Source organism: Sinohyriopsis cumingii, chromosome 2, assembly GCF_028554795.1.
Source record: "Sinohyriopsis cumingii isolate HCF-2022 chromosome 2, ASM2855479v2, whole genome shotgun sequence".
NCBI classification, from domain to species: Eukaryota; Metazoa; Mollusca; class Bivalvia; order Unionida; family Unionidae; genus Sinohyriopsis; species Sinohyriopsis cumingii.
The window spans coordinates 48,897,340-48,917,160 of NC_142962.1; the positions used below are offsets into that span (position 1 = coordinate 48,897,340).

Below are 19,821 nucleotides of genomic sequence, written 5' to 3' on the forward strand. Positions count from 1 at the left end.
GGGTTGTGTGTGTGTGTGTGTGTGTGTGTGTGTGATTTGGATTTTTAACGTAGCTTTAAAAAATTTTGAGTGATATCGCTACGATGTCTGTAGTGTGGCAGTTTATAGTGATTTCTATCACTGGGGCATCATGCTCCAGACATGTAGCATGATGTCCCACTCAGTCACATTATCCTGATACCAGGCTGACCAGTCCTAACACAAACCTCTTAATGCTGAGTGCCAAGCGAGGCAGCCGTAAGTACCATTTTTATAAGTCTCTGGTATGACTCGGCCGAGAATCAAACCCACGACCTCCCGCAACCAAGTATTTAAGGTGTTGTTTTGTTCGCATGTTAAAGTATTTCAGCTGTGTTGATATTTATTACAAAACTGTTTATATTTGAAAAGAAATAAAAGTAAACTTAAAACATAGAAAATGTGTCATGATCTTTTCAATTATGATTGCTTATTTGATATACCAGTATAAACACTTTTGTTTTCACCAGCGGGATGGGCAGGGCAGGTTAAGCTTATCACAAAGTCTGCAACGTAAATTATATCACTGGAGCAAGAAAACGTATTTTTCTAGTTGAATTTTGCTAAACAAAAAAAAAAAAAAAAAAAAAAACAGAAACGAGCATCAACATATTCTAAGTCCACGCTTTAAACCCTATATTTGATCAACGTCTACTCTGTTGACAGTAGAAATGCAAATGTTTCGCCCCGTATCGTTCAGCAAGAATAAGACTGGTGGTTTAATGTTTCGTCCTACCGTATAATTCAGCAAGACAACACTTCATTTTACTGTATAGTTCAGCAAGAATGACACTGGTGATTAAAAATTTCATTTTAATATTTTGCAGAAGTTAGACCACCGAGAAAAAACGGGAAAAAGTGGAATGCATGCATGACGAGAATCGAAAAATAAAATGCAGACTCATTCTTTGAATGTCACAAATTATGAAGTCATATTCAGTGGCTCACGGGGTAAATCTGTGTATATTTATCGTTCAAATTGCTATTTTTTCTGTATTTTCACAAACTGTGAATGGAAACAAAACTCTCATGCATGAATTACATCGGAAGGTAATTGTTTTCGAAAACTGCCATGATTGTAACCATATGAAGCCAACATGAATGTCAGTCCTTTCATAAATGTGATAATTTATCTTCAATTCTGAGGGGTGGTGATAGCCATTCTATACACAGTGCGATCTTGGTGCGTCACAACTCAACCATGGAAACGAAAAATGAAACTGTCTTGGGAGGATCGACAGCAAATCTGTTTAGGCCTAAAGCTACGAGATACTTTTTTTTTTTTAAAAATTCGTACTCTGAATGAAGGAAGAAAATAGTCACACCAACATACGTGGTTGCAAATAAATCTGTATGTTAGAAAACAAAGTAGATAATTTCATCATCCAAGGTCGCGTCCACATTAACTAAGGTCGGTTTCCATTTTATAAAACTCTATATTGTGTGTTGACAGTATTGTTCATGTTATTATTATTATCACGGTACAAGTGGTTTGTGTTACAAAAGCTAATACAAAAACATCTATATTTCATAAACACTGCATGTTAGCATGACGCACAGCACTGAAATAGAAGCCTATAAATGCGGTAATAATCAATACACAAATGCAAGCGGTCCCCATAGTGAACTGATATATTTATTTAGCTCCTATATTGGATTGCAATGAAAATTCGGGCACTTTCATATAGGAAGGTAAACAAGCTGCAATGTGAATATCACGAGAGGGAAGCATGCTGGTATAAATGACCCCCTGGAGGCTACTCATTGGCAAGGTGATTGACCAACCAGCAGTGGAAGCATTCAGCCACGCACGAGTGGTTAGCGTAATGTAAACAAAACCTGATGATTCAACTAGCATTGTCTTCTTATTGAACGCAAACGAGCGTTATGTTCGTGATAATGGAATGGAATGTTGAAAAAAAACCCACACAAAAACAGATCTTTTTATAATGTTTTGTAAGAGTGATATCACAGGTATTAGGGTTTAAAGACTCGCGTTACTAATTCAGCTGCTTTGTAAAGCTATGCAAACAACATAATATTTTGAAAATTTACAATTTCTGAATGCTCATGATTAATCCTATACTTGTTTCAACTATAATAATCTCACAAATGATTCTTTTTGAAAAATGTTATTTTCATATCAACTAAATCTGGTGAGCCAAACCCATATTATACTCCATTGCTTACTTATGTTCACCTATTCCCAGACTGCCTCCCATTCATCCGTATTGTTTGTACCGTGAGTCGTTGAAGTCACAAATCGCTATAGTGTGCTAGAAAAAAATAAAGTTAAAATAACGTAAATAGGGAAGGACATTCTTCGTCCTGCAAGTCATGTTGTTGTTGTTGTTGTTGTAGTTGTAGTATTTAACGCCATTTTTCAGCACACGATAGGCTATGCATGGCGGCCAGTAATAATGGTGGAGGAAGAACCCGGGAAATCCCCGGAAAGAACCACCGACCCTCGATAAGCTACTGGCAAGCTTTCTCACAAATACCTATATTGGCCGATTCCGAGACTCGAACCCACGCAGACAGAAGTGAGATAGCAGTGATCCGTAACGGAGAGAGCTTTAGACCACTCGGCCACTCAGGGCCACTCATGCATATCATTGTACGGCATCAAATTTTTTAAAATTTCTTTTGTTTAATATAAATTTATTTAAATGAAGCATATGCTATAGTTAGGCTATACTATTTTACTGACCGCTCCGGTGGCCTAGTGGTTAGAGCGTCCGCCTCGGAAGCGGGAGGTCATGGGTTCGAAACCCCGGCCGAGTCACACCAAAGACTTACAAAAATGGTACTAACAGCTGCCTCGCTAGACGCTCAGCATTAAGAGGTTAGTGTTAGGACTGGTCGGCCTGGTGTCAGGATTATGTGACTGAGTGGGACATCATGCTACATGTCTGCGACATGATGCCCCATCACTATAAACTGCCACACTGCAGACACAGTAGCAATTGTTTTTTAAAGCTACGTTAAATATCCTAATCACACACACACACATATACTATTTTACTTTTTGAAGCACAGAAGTAGTATCAGATTGTCTGTTTTGCACCCTCTTGCACTTTTGGGTCCTAACCATTCACCACAGCCTATATCCCCTGTGATTTGGCAAGCAAGCTACATACAATGTGCAACCAGTGGATGATTAACTTAATGATCCACGAAAGTGAAGATTATTTTACACGACTTTTATTGTCTGTAAATCCGCAACTGCACACTTGCTTATTTGTGCTAGGAGTTGTCTTAGCTTTTCCATCGCTGACAGCACAGTTCCGAACTCGGCAATGCTAATTACCCGCGATAACCGCCGAATTCAAAACGCTAATTGCTACTCCGTGCCGCTGAAAGCATTTCTAAATAAACACTTACTCGGTAATGTATTCGTATCGAAATTAAGTTGCTAGCACCACTTGAAAAACCGGTTGCTATCGATATAGCCCTGACAATAATTCCGATTGGTGCACATACTATAGCTGCTGTGGTTGTGATTCTAGCCACACAAAGTCCAACAGTTGACACCGCCTCAAAACGACAAATAACATCTAAAACCAAACACCAGCGTTTGCATTTCACTGTTAACGCGGTTTTCTTGGTGATTTTATCTTGCAACTGTTTGCCGCTTCGATTATTTTTTTTCACGTTCGTAACACTGAGGGTCCATCATAGTTTTTCTATTAGTAATACAACCACGTAGCACGACTGTCTGGCCTTGTCCGTACTCCTCAGGTTCAGATGCAACACGCACACGCACCTCTAACCAATTACTCTTATTTACTGGCACAACTGTAATACAATCTGGAAATAATAAATTTTTCGTTGATTGTGCGTTCTGGTGGCCTAGTACCCCTTTGATATAGGACTAAACTGAGTACACCACTGGATGATGTCTGAAACGACCGTTCTTGTCTTTGCCCAAAAACTGCTACTCGAAGAAGTTCGTCCTTGTTGAATAACAGTCGAGTTCTTTCTTCTCAACTGAGTCAAAGTTGGTGTAAAATATTCTTTGATGAACGTAACCAGAGTTGACGCAGAAACAATCTCAGAGTGTTTTCACACCTGATGCTGACGCCAGAGATTAAGCGTTTTCAAGCAACAATTGCGAGCTGGCCTCGGTTTGGCATGTCCATATCAGGGTGTTCCAACTATACATTTATATTTGGCGCTTAATATCATTATATTTGAGTCTCTACGATAACGTGTTTACCCCATTGTCAAAAATCACAAGCTAACATGGATCGAAACTACTTTCCAACTCAGACAAATCCGCTTTGGTGGCAAATATGTTCAGATCCATATTAGCACCGCGTCGTCAAGCAGAGTAACGTCCGTAAATGTTAACTGAGATTTGTATTATATTATATTAAACGTACTTTAATATGAAATCAGCAAGTGCTTGCGGGGTTAGTGAAAGCTCAAAAGCACGCAACGCTTCAACAACAAGATAAACAAATATTAGTTTGCACTGGTATTGTTGAAAAAACAGTGGTTTTCATCCGCGTAAGGCATTAGCATCCTTTGTTAAATAATTAACAGCTTTAACGGATGGTGCATGTCCATATGACTCAAAATACAATTGGTGTCACCACGTATGCAACGCAGTGAGTGCCAGGTCATGTTGTCGAGACCAGGTTGACAATACCGGTTTCACGTGTGTGAAGCACCATCGATGCAAGATCATTTCGCGTAAAGACACCACGAAAAGGTTGTACTGATGTTGCCACTGCAAGTAAACCAGGATTGGTCAACGGCGTGATCTTCTGCGACCGGGTAAACGAAGACCTCTTTCCGACGCTATATGGCGACTTGTTCATGGTAATCGAAGGCCTTTTCCTTTTCTATGCGACCACCCACCTCCTTTTCAGAGCCATTCATGATGAAGATCCAATTGCCCCTAATGTTGTGGCTTTTGTAACCGCTGAAACCGCAGAAGTGAAGAGTGCTAGAATCGCTAAAAGGAATGAAACTATTCCATCAGTCTTTTTTGCACGTGTCTTGAATAATTTTAATGTCACCAAGGTGTTATGTGTTTGGCCGCTTTACGTTGAGCGAGTTGTGTTTGAGTGAACCGTACGAGGACATTTCCCGAGAAAGCTTCAGTGTGACTCTACAGTCGTTTTTATCTTTGCAAATTAATTTTCACTAAGGTCAACCTTCACTTCGTTATTGGACATTATTTAAATACGTATTAGGTTTAGTTATGAATTTTCCACAGGTGCATCGAGGACCTCATTCGGTCATCTCTGAATAATTCCAAGTGTTCCAAAGAAGAATAGTAAAACAGGTGCAACGTACGAAAATCTTGTTGGGATATTTGCAGATGTGTATCAACGCGCGTAACGTACCAAAGTCTTGTGGGGAAATTTGCAGATGAGTATCAATGTTTTGATGCCAGTCCATATCGACTTCAGATTACGATTGACATCCACATAGTTGAGATGAAATTATCAGAGGGTTCCTGATGACCGTTTAACCGCAAAGAAACTTCAGTCTCTTGTAAGCTGTCAAAAACCATTTGTTATGCTTTCGATTACAGTCTCGCACTGTAAATTGAAATGCCAATAACTCATTTTGTCGCGACTTATTTTCTACTCTTTTTCAGCTTTCTATAACATTCTGAATCAACTCCTGGTGTTAACGAGAAGTTTCAAGGCGTCGTGTCTCATACTCTTCTATGGGGCAAGGAATAGGACATGAATTGATTTTGAAACATGTCACCGTGCTTGGATGGTTCAGGAGTTGCCTGCATGGACAAATCAATGACGGTGAAATGAAAATTAACTAAGTAACACGCTCTGCGCGTTGTAAGGTGATATCGTGGCAGCACATAAGTGCTTACCACCCAACAAGAAACTTGGAAGCCTGCTTATTAGGCCGTGATCCAAATGCACATATCCTTATGTCTATGTTGACCCTAAAAACTTAATGCACTTTACCACTACCATTCCCATTTGACCCCATAAACCCTGTTGAGACAATAGGTCATTCCCATGTTAACACCAACGGACCCTCAAGTGCCTCCTATCACTACTGCCCCCAAGTGTAACATCTGTCCTTAGAAGCCACATATTACTATAATTATTGCATATTAGGCATTTTATCCCTCTACACATAGCCCGTCTGTTACAGGCTGCAATATTTCGCACTAGATAAGGTTATGAATTTATGTGTCAACAATATTTTGCATCTCATATCTTTTCTTTTTTTCTGTTCTCATCGTTCTATCGAATCTGAGGTTTTGTTAGCACATTTATAACCACTATATTCAATAACTCTTAATTCATTGTCAACTTTTAGTCTCAACGTTTTAATTTGCATTGTTTGTTAGTTAGGATTTTAAAAATTATTTCATTATATGCTATTGATAATGTAACATTGTATTTTGGACTTGACCTTTTCCAAAAAAAGTCAAGTTCATTTTCTACCTGACCTGAATCATTGATTTTGGTTTTGTAGTAAATATGTGTATCTCAGTCTGAGTCTAGAACTTTGGAAATTCCCCCTGAATTGCCGGGTCTACTTGTTGTTTACTACATTGTATATTATAATTTTAGTAATTGACTTCTCACTATAACTAAAACTTTATTTTGTACGCATTAGGAGCCTTCTAGAAAGTTATTTTCCATTAGGTAATTTGTTTTAAATAGAAAATGCTAATTGTGTCCTGGGGTCAAGTAGAAGACTGTATAATCTTGTTTCTCTAGAAAGTATCCATTCGTACTGTACGATCATAGCAGAATCAGTTGTATTAATGTTGTATACAGACATTTACTTGGGATGGAATTTATGTATTCAAACTATTTAATTCAAGTGGATTACATTTTTTGATCCAACAAAAGACTGTTATACACGGGCCACCACAGGCACATCAACACTTTCAGCATTGGATTTAATTTGGATTCCCACTAAAGTTTATTCGTTGTTTATCGTTAGAACTTGTGTCTGTAATTCTAGAATTCTTTTGAATTTAATTCGCAAAATCGTAAGTTCACTTTGCATTTTAGGGAAATAAATAACTTGTTGAATTTTACAATGCTTGTTGGTTCTCGCTCTTTTCCATTAATTATTTGTAGACTTTTCTGGAAATGGCTCCAAAGCAAAAGTCAATGCCTATTTCAAATTGCAAGTGACAAGTGACTGTACGTGTGTGTGTATGTGTGTACTTTTTGGGCCTGGAGGGGGTCTGGACCCCCCCCCCCCCATAATGTCCTGCACAAAAGATTATCATATTGAACTTTCTACACCGAGTATTCAGAAAAATACGAAAGTACGCTTATCAATGAGATGTATGCCGGAATAGCATAATTTGTATTATTGTAATCCTCTGCGGATCACTGAAAACAAAGGTTCATTTCAAGCCATGTATTAAATTTGTTATAATTCTTTGTAATTGAAGGTTCTATGAACGTGATAACATTGTACATTATTAAACCCTTTTCCAGTAAAACTACATAGTTGATAGCATAATTTCTTTATAAACAAAATTAGGGAGCATTTTAAATGTCCCATAATTGAATCAAAGTTTATATAAATTTCCTTATCAATTTGTTTCTTTCCAAATTTCATAGACTAAACACTGTATCCGTTTTTCAGCACTTTTCAATGTATCTGCAATCCTCTTCATATTCTAAATGTTATCTACAAATAGGTTTCTGTACATGTTTGGTCTATCGTTACCAACTTTTTAATGTATCTGCAATCCTCTTCATATTCTAAATGTTATCTACAAATAGGTTTATGTACATGTTTGGTCTATTGTTCCCATCTTAGTCTATCGTCCGCATTTTAGTTTATTGTTCACATTTTAGTCTACTCTTGCTTTTTTCTGCTTCAACTGTGTAATGATCTACGATAAATGCTATTGGAAATATTAAAATTGTTCAAACGTCTCCTATGTTCTGTTTTCGTATTGATTGAATATTTCAACATCATAACTTTTATAGTTCTGTTAACCTTTTCAACCACGAATGCATTTTTTTTAGTCTGAGTAAGTTAAAGTTTTCCTTTACCTGCAGATCGAACCTGGATCGCTGAAACTTGTTCCCGATGTGGAGCAAAGAAGTTCAAGTTAGAGACAACCTCCACTTTTATAGATAAAAGCCACGATGAAGCTAAAGCGTCTTGCACGCACGGTCCAAAAACAATAGGTGGTGATATTTACTGTTTAAAAAAGCAACACGGAGGATCATGGAACAAATATCCTGGTGGAAAAGCATATTTAGATCACTCCGGATCCCAGATGCAATTATTGTGGGCCTTGAACACGGTTGGATATACGACTGGATTCTAATAACAGACCTAAACCTGGAGAAGATCCTGTAAACCACCTCAGTGTTAACGCGTCTAAAACATCAAGATATATCAGTACATTGAAAAAACTGACGTGGATTTCATTAATAACTTGAATGCGATCAGTCTTCCACCCGAGAAAGAATAGCCAGACCGATTTCAAAGTACGCATAAAGGCCACGATTGTACTTGTATTATGTGTTTTTAATTTGTATTGTGTGTTGGTATTTGTCCGTGATTATGTTATGTATATTTAATTTATATTGTATGATTGACTTTTCTCCATAGTTGGTGATAGAGGTTTGGGCCTGTCTGACTAATGATTTTTTTAGTAATATTAGAAACAACATTTGACGTAGCTAATCTTTGTCTATAAATGTAGATTATATATTAAAGTTATTATTATTTGTATGTAAATATGTTTACTTGGATTTGAGTTCAGGAGAGTCGCTTTTCCCCTGAGAATTCCTTCCGTGCTTGTTTTTTTGCCATGTTCTTTATTAAAGTTTTAGTAACATACCTTCATCCTGGTCCTCATATTGTGCCTTTGTTTGTTTTGTTTTTTATAAAAGGAAGAAGCAAATAGAAATTCCTTATTCCTATCTTAACACCAGTCTCTTTAGGAATCAATTTTAGTTATGCATGAGTTAATATTTTAGATGATTTATGAATTTGCATTATTTACTGAAAGAACAAAGAGTTCAATAATACTTTCGGACTAAATCAGTATTTTGAGATGATTGTGAATTCATTTAGAGGCACTTTGGATTATATGGTTGTGATACATCAAGGATGTTAGCACCTCAACGCTACTCCAGGCTATTTGGTACATCAGCATATACAAAATTGGAATTCATTCGGAACACCAATGGAATTAATTCGGAATACTCAATACTCTTGGACTTATGACAGAACTTTTAGGACTATATGGGATATGTAAGTTCTTTATATAAAAAATTTGCACTTTGTATTCAAAGGCAGATGAGTTATTTGTTTAATTTTACTAAAAATGTTGGCTATCGTTCTTTTCTCTTGCTTAGTTTAAGGCATTAAAGTCTAAATACTTGGAGGTAAAGCCTCGATAGAATAAAAAACAAACAAAAAGCAACATGCTTTTGAAAAGGCTAGCTTTAGAGCAAAAGTTGTCCGCAAATATCTTATATTCCAAGTGGTTATTAGAAGAGGGAAGCAGCCGCTTAAAAGTTACCTACGGGGTCGCCAGATGACGGAAAAATTTCTTTAGCCTGCTATCAATAAGAATTACCACTAGTCTTCTGTTATAGAATTTGCACCAACAACATCACCATTCCATTCTTTCAACGTTTGTATCCAATGATGTAAAAATGCACTATGCCACCACGTATACGTCCTATGCTTTGTAGTTATATATGTTTTAATATATCTTCTTAAACTTATCAAAAAAGCCCAGCTGTCTTGTTTCTGCGTCGCTTTCTTAGTATGTTTTCTCAAGGTCAGTGAGTATGGATCTATCTGTATATTAATACTGACGGCATTTCTTTAATTGCTGTGATTTTCGCTGTCTTGCTAGACGTTTCAATGTCATTGATGTCTTCGCTATATATTCTGCTGTCTACTCTGGGCGTTTCGATGTCTTCGATCGGTGATTCAGTTAATATCAGCGATTTAAAGTTTTCTCGTAATATATCGTATAATGACTTTTCTGGCGCTTCATTATATTTTTGCCAGGTTTTCGTCGTGCTCGATAAATTGAATCCCTAACCGAGTTAATTTATCAAGCCGCTCCCGATACATTTTTTAACAAACATCTTTTCGGCCTCTTTGACAAATCTATATGAAGCGTTCAAACTAAATAACTTTTTACCCGTTTGCTTGGCGTTACAAAATAACAATTGGTCTGGTCATTGTATTCCCTTATTTCCGTCCACATACAGGTCACAATCACAGTTGCACATGTGTGTAAAAATATTCAGTGAGGAGAAAGTCATGCGGAACAAGAAGGGTTTACGGGCCTGTAAACCCGAACTGGTCAGACGGTCTCAAACGCATATTAAGTCTCTACTCTTCTCATTCGTGAAGCATTTTGGTTTACACGTGACCATTAAAGATATGGTGATAACGATGGCCGGACCTTACGCTATAACTACCTGCCAGATTCATGAGTATCCGCACCCCTACTATCCAACAGGTGGCCACCAACCAGAAAATTAGGTGTTCCCACATCTATTTATACGTAGGTTCGCAGTTCCTGACATACTAATTTTGTCATCGTTCATTTTTCTTTGCTAAATAATTCATTTAAAACTCTATATGTTGTCAATTTTTTTTGAGTGCACAAAAACTCTTGTATACAAAAGAGATACGATTACATACTTTATTCTGGCCTCTTTTTTATCCCTTCTAAATGTTCTGATTCAAAATTTTAGATTTTTACAAAAATTCCAGAGTTAAATGCGCTCGAACTCCAGCCAGCATACGTGTCATTAGCGTATGTACATGTCTCCTAACGTTCCTCTTTCCTGTCCCATTAACCCCACCATGTTGGTTCAGATGACGACAAACATTACAAGTATACTTCTTCAAAAAGTGCAGGCATGAAAACATTCTTAATCTAATCGTATGATATTAAATAATTGATTTCAAAAGCTAAGCATATAAATTTTCATCCCATTTTGAAAATATAATAAATTCGGGAAACCTGTATTCCTTTGAATCCAAATAACTTAACCTTTCTGTTATTCCTGCTTTAAAAATAAAACCTGGAATTATACCTTAAACATGGTCGCATTCAGAAGTTTTAGTTCAGTATAGACTTAATGTTATTTAAAACTTTTCTTAACAATGATTAATTCTACTAAAGTCGGACATCTGATTCTAATTTCGCTCGAATTTCTCTTCATGAGTAAAAGACTTTGGGATTGATTGTTCTTAATTAGGAAACCCCTGCCTACAGAATTAAATGACCAGTTATAAGGGAAGAAGTTTATTTCATTAACATTTCCAATTATAATTTTTAAATAGATTTATCTTCACTCCACATACATCAATTTTCTTTCCAGAAAATAAAAACTTTTATCCGCAACAGATGATTCTTGTTTGCAGAGATAACTTGTATAAATGAGGAAACAAACAGATGTACGTGGCGCTGATAATTTGTGAATGCCAGAAGCAGCACCATTGCTAGACAGAGAATGCACTGACAATAATTCGTTGTGTAATTTACTGACAATCATTCGTTGTGTATATTACTCATAATCATCCGTTGTGTTAAAATAGTCACATTTATGATTTGACTATAATAAAATAAAAAATTAAAAAAAAAGCTCTAAAACTTCTCTTGATACTCGAGTCCGTATATGCCAGATATCTCCTGGGCCACTCTATGAAGACGACACGTCGATTAATAAAAGCGGATATGTTACAAATCAAACTATTTTTTTTTTACCGATTACATGTTAATAGCCACGTGAACATAAAAACGACAAGGAGCATAGTCTTGCTAAGTTATCTTGAAGCGTCTGAAAACAAAATATTGTTTTGATAATGTTTAAATGAGCCAAACAATCGTCAAGTTAAAGTGACTTTTTTTTATATCCACCTCCACCCACCAAAAAATTGCGCGCCATCAGACGCTCGTATTTCGTGTGAAGACTTTTCAGTGGCAGTGGCGATATCTGATATTAGATGATGATCAGATAACTTTTTCATTGGTATACGTGTTCACAAGAAAATATGTCTGACATGATCATCTCACTCCCTCCAGCACGTGCTCGATTAAATAGCATTTTGGAAATACAGAAGAACTGTTCTCAGTCTCAGCAGCCTTTGATATGTTTATAGCATAGTCAGCCTTAGTGTATCGGAATTAAAAGTATTACATAAAGTATTTTTTAAACGCCCTGCTTCAGAACTGACTTTTAAATGCATGAAATTACGGCTAATACCCTTTGCATTCGTTAACATGTCAGCTCCCAAAGCTAAAAGAGGACAAATAACAAATGTATATCTCTCATTAAAAAAAGAAGAAAGATATATGCAATTATAAGGTCTTAAATGAGGTCTGACAATACTGTATACCTTGGTTTCTGCACGTGGGATTTTCAGAAATGCAATACTTTATTTTAAATTCGGTGAATTTATCGTCTTTCTGACAGGTCTATCTACGTTTTTAATGTTATGAATAAATCATTGTTACCTTATTTGCCACAAGGCTATGTCGTAGTCTAGTCGTTTAAGATAGGAATTTCGAGATATTATTGATAGAAACTCGGGAGGCGTGCTGTGAGAACGGTGTTCCCTTCCTTTTTGCGCCTTTCCTTACTTTTTTGCGCTCGACGTTGTCGCCCCCACCCCCCACCTGCATCTGAATAACATGCGTTCACTCACGTTTTCTCACTTCTTTATTTAGTATGTGGTACTTCACCATTGGTTGGAAATTTAGTATATGTCCAGGAAATTTAGTATATGTCCAGGAACCAGGTTTATGAAGAAGACATGAACTCAGGAACAAAGTTAAGTTAAAAAATAATAAAGCTGGTGTTTGTAAACTATAAAGCATGTCCGCGCTTTCAGTCAATGAAATTTTTGTGCTTGGAGCCCCGCGCTAATCGCTTGCTGTCTTGTGCCCCGCGTGCTGCCCTGGGCCCAGCACATCCTAGGGTCGGGCCTGCTATAAAGCATAAGACAGTTACAGGAAAGGAATACAAACTAGATTAATGGATATAATAGTTATGAAATAGTTTATTTTTGGACAGGGTCATGATCTGTCTAATTTTCTGTTGCCATAGCAACATAATTATGTTGGATCAGACGCATTGCGATGGCTTCAGCCCAGTTGCTTATTAATAATTATATGACACTGTCAAAACATATAAGCTGATTTATTGACAAGTATATAATTATTGTTATTGCCGTCGTCATTATATGCTTTCTCACAGGTCATCATCACTTTTGATGCAGATCTGAAGCCAGATGATAATGTTCAACTCGATTATATGCCTTCTACAGCACTTGACAACAAATAACACCTGGTGTGGAACGTAAGTATATTTCTATGTCAAGGATATCAATGTATTAAGAAATTAACCTATATTATGCAACCATCTACCTCAGAAGCCATTTATCTCACTTTCCACCAGCGAACGCAAAAGACAGGGTTATGTGTGCATCATAATCAGTGTGTCGAGTAGATTTGGAACAAGATGCAAACCGGAAAGGAAAAAAAAAGTAACACATGTCAGAAGCTGTTGACTGTAGGTGGCGGGGAGGGGCATCGAATACAGTTCTTAACATCAACGGATACATTTTGTGAATTTCTGTAACAGAAGTCATATTGAGTCCTATTTGTTTGACGCGTGAGGGTGTGGGTGGCTGGTAATCCTATCCTAAACGATCTGCTTATTAACTGCAGTATTGTTTATCGAATAAAGGCATAATACGAACTAAGAGTAATCTTAGAAATCAGTATTACATTAGCAGATGACAGTCGATTCATTGTAAATCTTCCTAATGGAATACGTCAAAAGAAAATAATAACCGTGCCACATTGTACGGGAGCTTCTTGTAAAGCAACCAGATCGTATTTCACTATGAGACCATGATGACAACAATTTCACCTTTGTGCCGAGCTGTTAGATGAAAGAGTTTGGGAAAAGAGATCTCCTACCATAAACAAAAAGTCTCAGCCCTCAAACTTGTCAGAAAAACGTGAGCAATGAGCACGTGTATTAACCTTAAAATGTCAGCGACTTACAATGAAATATGGTGTTGTGAACATCACTGACCTCAAATCCACATATATTCAAAAGCACTGATACATTATCTGATACTTGTTACATGGGACATTATCCCATACATTGGACATTAATCGATACTCGTTACATAGGACAGAATGCCTAGTCTGATGTGACTGCGCTCCGTTTGAGGAACTAGATAAGTGACATGGTTTTTCATTTACACATTTAATCCAGTATGAAGATTTTTAGCTGTACAATCGTGCTGCTGCAGTATATGTCTGCCTGTTCTTTGATTTAAGTCGCGTGCGAACATTCGACCATAAGGAATTGGTTAATGCACTCACTGCGTGCTACTTAATTTCTCGTCGATCGGTAACATGTCAGTGCTCATTCGACGCTTTATGCACTATCTTTCATGGATTTAGGTTGAGTATGATCACTGAGTTGGCCTTGTACGACGCTTTAATACCTGCATGGCAGACTTTTCGATTTCTCGTGGAGTGGTAAGCAAGCAAGTGTTGCCACTCGACATTTTAATGCACGCAAAACGTGCTTCTCTAGTGGTAATAGAGACACACATGACCTGTGGCGTCACTAGGGTCAGGGCTGGCGCTACCATATAGGCAAACTAGGCAGCCGCCAAGGGCGCTGATTTCGGGGGGGGGGGGGGGGAGGGGGCGCATTTTTAATTTTTTTATATTGTTTATAAATTTGGAAATTGATATTTTCCGGGGGGGGGGGAGGGGCGCCAGAATCTAACCTTGCCTAGGGCGCCAGATAGTCTGGCCGGGTCTGGCGCCGGCCCTGACTAGGGTTGGTGTCACCCAGTGCGGTAACTCACTGTGTCACACCCATGGACCTCCTTCCATAATAGAACATACATAATCCTTAGTAAAGTCATTTTGGTGTCGCCCCCTCTGATGGTGTCACCCGGTGCGGTCCGCCCCCGTGCACCCCCCCATGCCCCATGGTGTCACCATGTGTGCCCCCCTCCCAATGACACCGCTGCACCTGACGACACCCCGGCTAGCAGCAGAGAGGGTGAACAGACCATAGAATTCCGACAAAAACAAATAAAACAAACAAAATAAAATCATCTCGTAGAAAGGTCCAGATTTTTACAAATTAACGTTTCCTTGAGATGTTTTATTTCTGTAATGGCCGATTATACTAATGAAACCCCAGTTCGAAATAGTAACTGAAAAAAATAAAGTACTCTACGTGTTTATTTATTCTTGTTTATTTTTTTGACGACCAACGTTGTTAGGTTCCCTCTCTGCTGCTATTAATTTACCACCATACCAAGTTTGATGAATATTTCTCAACGCGTTCTCGCTGTCGTTTATCCTCATCTGTTTCATCTTTATTTGTTCTATGTTTCAAGTAATATTCAAGTTCTGATGGTGGTTTTTCTATTTTTGGATTTATGTTCTTTCTGTGTTTATAATATATCATCAAACTTCTGTATCGATCTCCACCGCAATTTTTGCAAATCTGATATAATCCTCTAACGCCGTTGTTACAACCAACACAACTTCGTGGACCAGCATGAGGATTTTTCTTTATAAGATAATTATGTTTTTTACAATATTCTCCACGGCATTTTTTATCACATTTGTTAGTGGTTCCCTGACGCAGCCATGCACAGTTGTTCATTATATGAATGATATCTTTTTAATTAAATTTACCCAAATATTTTATCAAGACCCACACGATATCTTGTTCTTGGATCATGTAAATTTATTGTTATAAATCCATGTGGAGTAGCTTGCGCTCGTGAGAAGAAATTTTTGAATTTAATTATATCCATGTCACCACCACACCAAGTTTGATGAATATTTCTAAGTGTGTGTGTGTCTACGCCATTAAACACAACTAAAATGTTGCAGTTGTCTCTGATCACTTTCGGAGTTTGTGTATATCGTTGAGTAACATAGATCACGTCTGTATTTTTATGTCTACCTCGGGAAAATATTCTGGCTGGATTTGATTGTTTATCTAGCATCACATCGTCGTATACAACTAAATTATTAATAAATCCGTCTATGGAATCTACGGATGGTGCTTCATCAATATCGGTTATAAACTCTATAACATCATTACCCTCATCCAGTAATCGCGCGTTTTCATTGAAATCTTTAAGTACATCATAACATCGTTGATCATCAGCGGATGGTGCTACTAAATACAATTTATCCCATTTCAACCATCTCATTATCAGATTAAGTAATAACTGCGTCTTACCCAATCCAGATGGTCCTATGATAATCGTTCTGATGGAATTTGGTAACGCAGGGTGGTGTTTAACTGGCTCTCGTTTTCTTGTTGCTGAGAAATCAATTATATCCATATAAATATATATATATATATATATATATATATATATATATATATATATATATATATATATATATATATATATATATATATATATATATATATATATATATTATGTCATGAATTTATATTGCTTACGTTGTAGAGTTAAAACTCCAACTACTGATTTAGCTACGGTTACAACAAAAAATAAAAAAATAGCGTATGGTGGAAAATGTTCTGTATGCGGAAGAAAGAAATTTTCGTTTTTACCTAATAAGCGGGGTGGTGATATTGCTAATTTGATGTCAAAGTTTCCAGGTGCTCCATGGGCTAAATACAGCGGAGAAAAACATCTACCGGGATATAATTATTGCGGTCCTGGTACCAGACTTGATATCAAGCTCGATAATCAAGATCAACCAAAACCAGGCGAGGAACCAATAAACGCTATTGATCGAGCTTGTCACGCTCATGATGTAGCTTATAAAAGTCAAAATCTACAAGATAGACATATTGCAGATGTGAAATTAATTTATGCATTAAATTCTATAAAAAATAAAAATATTAGAGAATCATTAGCTAATTGGTTAGTAAGATCCGCGATGAAAGGTAAATTAGCGATTGGGGCTGGTAATTAATAATGGAATCGATTTATTATTCACCAAGAGGATACTGGAGAGGCAAAGCAGCAATTGGTAAACTTGCTGATGCAGCAGCGGTTAAACATTCTACTGCTAAAACGTGGTTATCCAAACAAACAATATGGCAAATTTATCTACCACCACCGAAACGAATTCAGTACGCGTATTTCGATGTCAGTGTTCCTAATGAAGTTCATCAAGCTGATATTCTGTTTTTACCGCATGATACTGTGCGTAGAAAAACATACAAATACGCGTTAACTGTAGTTGATGTTGCAAGTAGATATAAAGAAGCAGAGCCGCTATCAGCGAAAACATCATCTGAAGTAGCCGATGCGTTTGAACGAATTTATCAACGAGGACCATTACGATGGCCACAGCTACTACAGGTTGATCCTGGTAAGGAATTTCTTGGTCCAGTATCATCGTTGATGAAACAACATAATACCAAAATACGACGAGGTCATACTGCAATTCATCGTGATCAGGCAATTGTTGAGCGATTTAATCGAACACTCGCTGAGCGGTTATTTGGATATCAATACGCGAGGGAAATAATTCAGGATAAAAGATCTCGCGAGTGGGTTGCAAGATTACCAAGCGTGATAGCTGCATTAAATAATGAGATTACACGAACAACCAGCATGAAACCCATTAATGCAATTACGAAAAAAAATATACCAACACAACGAAAAGATGTTGAAAAACAAAAAATATTGGGTGATGTCACAGTTAGATATTTATATGAGCCTGGTGAACTTGAAGGTGGTAGCGCGAGAGCGACTGATCCTATTTGGAGTGTTACCACACACAAAATATCCACCGTGACAAGATCCTCAGGTAGACCTGCAATCTACAGATTAGATTCGGCTGCTCTTCAACGTGGATTTGTACGTGAACAACTACAAATAATTCCCACGGATACACAACTACCACCGCGATCACTTAACTAGCGCCGCGACGCCGATTACACTCAAGACAGGTCAACATGGTATTTTCTCGTGTATGACCGCGACTATTATCTTTTCTATCTACGGTAAATTGTCTTGAATCATTACTCGAATACCTCCATAACATTATACAATTGCAACTTGTGCAATGATTATTCTGCTGCTGTTTTAACTCAATAATAAATTCAACATCAAGATCAAAGTCACGTTTATTTTTTTTATCAGATTGTTTGTATCGGATTAATTTTTTTCTTATTATGTCATCATCGATGATGTTAAATTTATTAACGATTTCAGGAATTATAATTCTACGTAATTGAGATATTTTTCTGACCCTCGATACCGCTAAATAAACTAAATTTGACCACTCGATGCGATCGTCTACAATCCAGACTCGTGTGTCAGAAATAGTTAATCCCTGAGACGAGTGGATCGTCATAGCGTATCCCAACACCCATGGAGATTTGTCAGCGCGTAATGCATCTTCGACCACACTGATATCAACGGCGACAATATCATTTAATACGAGATTCTGTTTTTCAGTCTGTCATGGAATATCAACACTAATATTCTGTTTTCGTGTATCTGATGGTCTATAACACAATGGTATGGGTAATTCTGGGTATTTTTCTTTATGTAGTTGAAATAACTGTTGTTGTAAATCGTCTCTGATTATTTTTCTACTTGCTACGATCAAATCGTTGGGTCTCCATAAATTTAAAAAATCACTCATTGAGGTCTCTGAGATCACTCCACGTATTATTTCACACTGAATTTTGTTTGATTGTAATCTGATTAATTTTTTAAAATTTGCATCGAGAGCTCTATGATCATCATCTATTTCTTCGTAATAATCAACGAAATTTTTTAACCAATCATGTGGAGATGGTCCAACAAAGGGCGGCGGTTGACCATGATCGCCACACATTATTATAGCGGTATTTTTCGTCAACAACCAAGCAAGAAACATTTTTAATGTATCCAATGACACCGTACATATCTCGTCCCAAATAATTATTTTAGGTATATATTTTTCTCCCATTCCTTCAGGAGTCCATGTATCCCCGCGCCACCGAAAGAAACTATGATACGTGCACGATTGTACTTACCGCTGTTTCATCTCGCGTGCGAGTCTGTGTGTGGGTGTCAGCACGATTATATCTGAATTTCCAAAAACATTAATTGCTCGAGTCGTTTTGCCGCATCCACCATGTCCATTGAGATATACTGTCTTACATCTAGTTATTGGATCACTCAGTGACGGCGCTTTCGACATTTCTGATATTTTATTACCCTTACGATAAAAATCTCTCATTGGAACATCTGCTGATTCTGTATAATTGTGTAATAGTTCCTTTTTTATTCTCCACGAACCCCATCGTTCATCATTACTTGTAAATTTCATAACAGATTCTAAATATTTACTTGAAATATAAAACGAATCTGTTGCGACTCTGACTGCGGTCTTAGGAAATCTATTTTAATCATCGATAATAAATTTATGGAAACGTAAGCCAACATGGAAGATCTTAGATGAGTATACTGTGGGGAGACGTCATTTATGTAACCAACGATCGTACCCAATTTTGTTCCGTCGGATAAATAAACACTTTCTCGATTTACAAGTATATTTCTCGCTGTTGTATCAGCGATTATAAAATCGTACTCGGCATCATCTAAAATTAATCGTGTGTGATGTCTTTTATAATCATATGCACCACCTTGAGTAAATTTACCTATAATTTTTCTACCGAGATCTTTTGCGGTTTTGAGTTTATTCTCGAGAATTTTAGGAATATCATCTTCGGAAACATCCTTAAACTCGCTAATAACTTCAGAATCTGACATGGGCAACCAAACTTCGGTCTGTGCATGATA

General features: G+C 37.2%; 1 long non-coding RNA gene across 1 annotated transcript; it reads left to right on the forward strand.

Moving 5' to 3' along the window:
- Positions 1-843: 843 nt before the first annotated feature.
- Positions 844-8,730, forward strand: LOC149804799 (uncharacterized). The gene is made up of 2 exons (XR_016414474.1): positions 844-969; positions 8,046-8,730. It is a non-coding gene; the product is annotated as an uncharacterized LOC149804799 (long non-coding RNA).
- Positions 8,731-19,821: the final 11,091 nt, after the last annotated feature.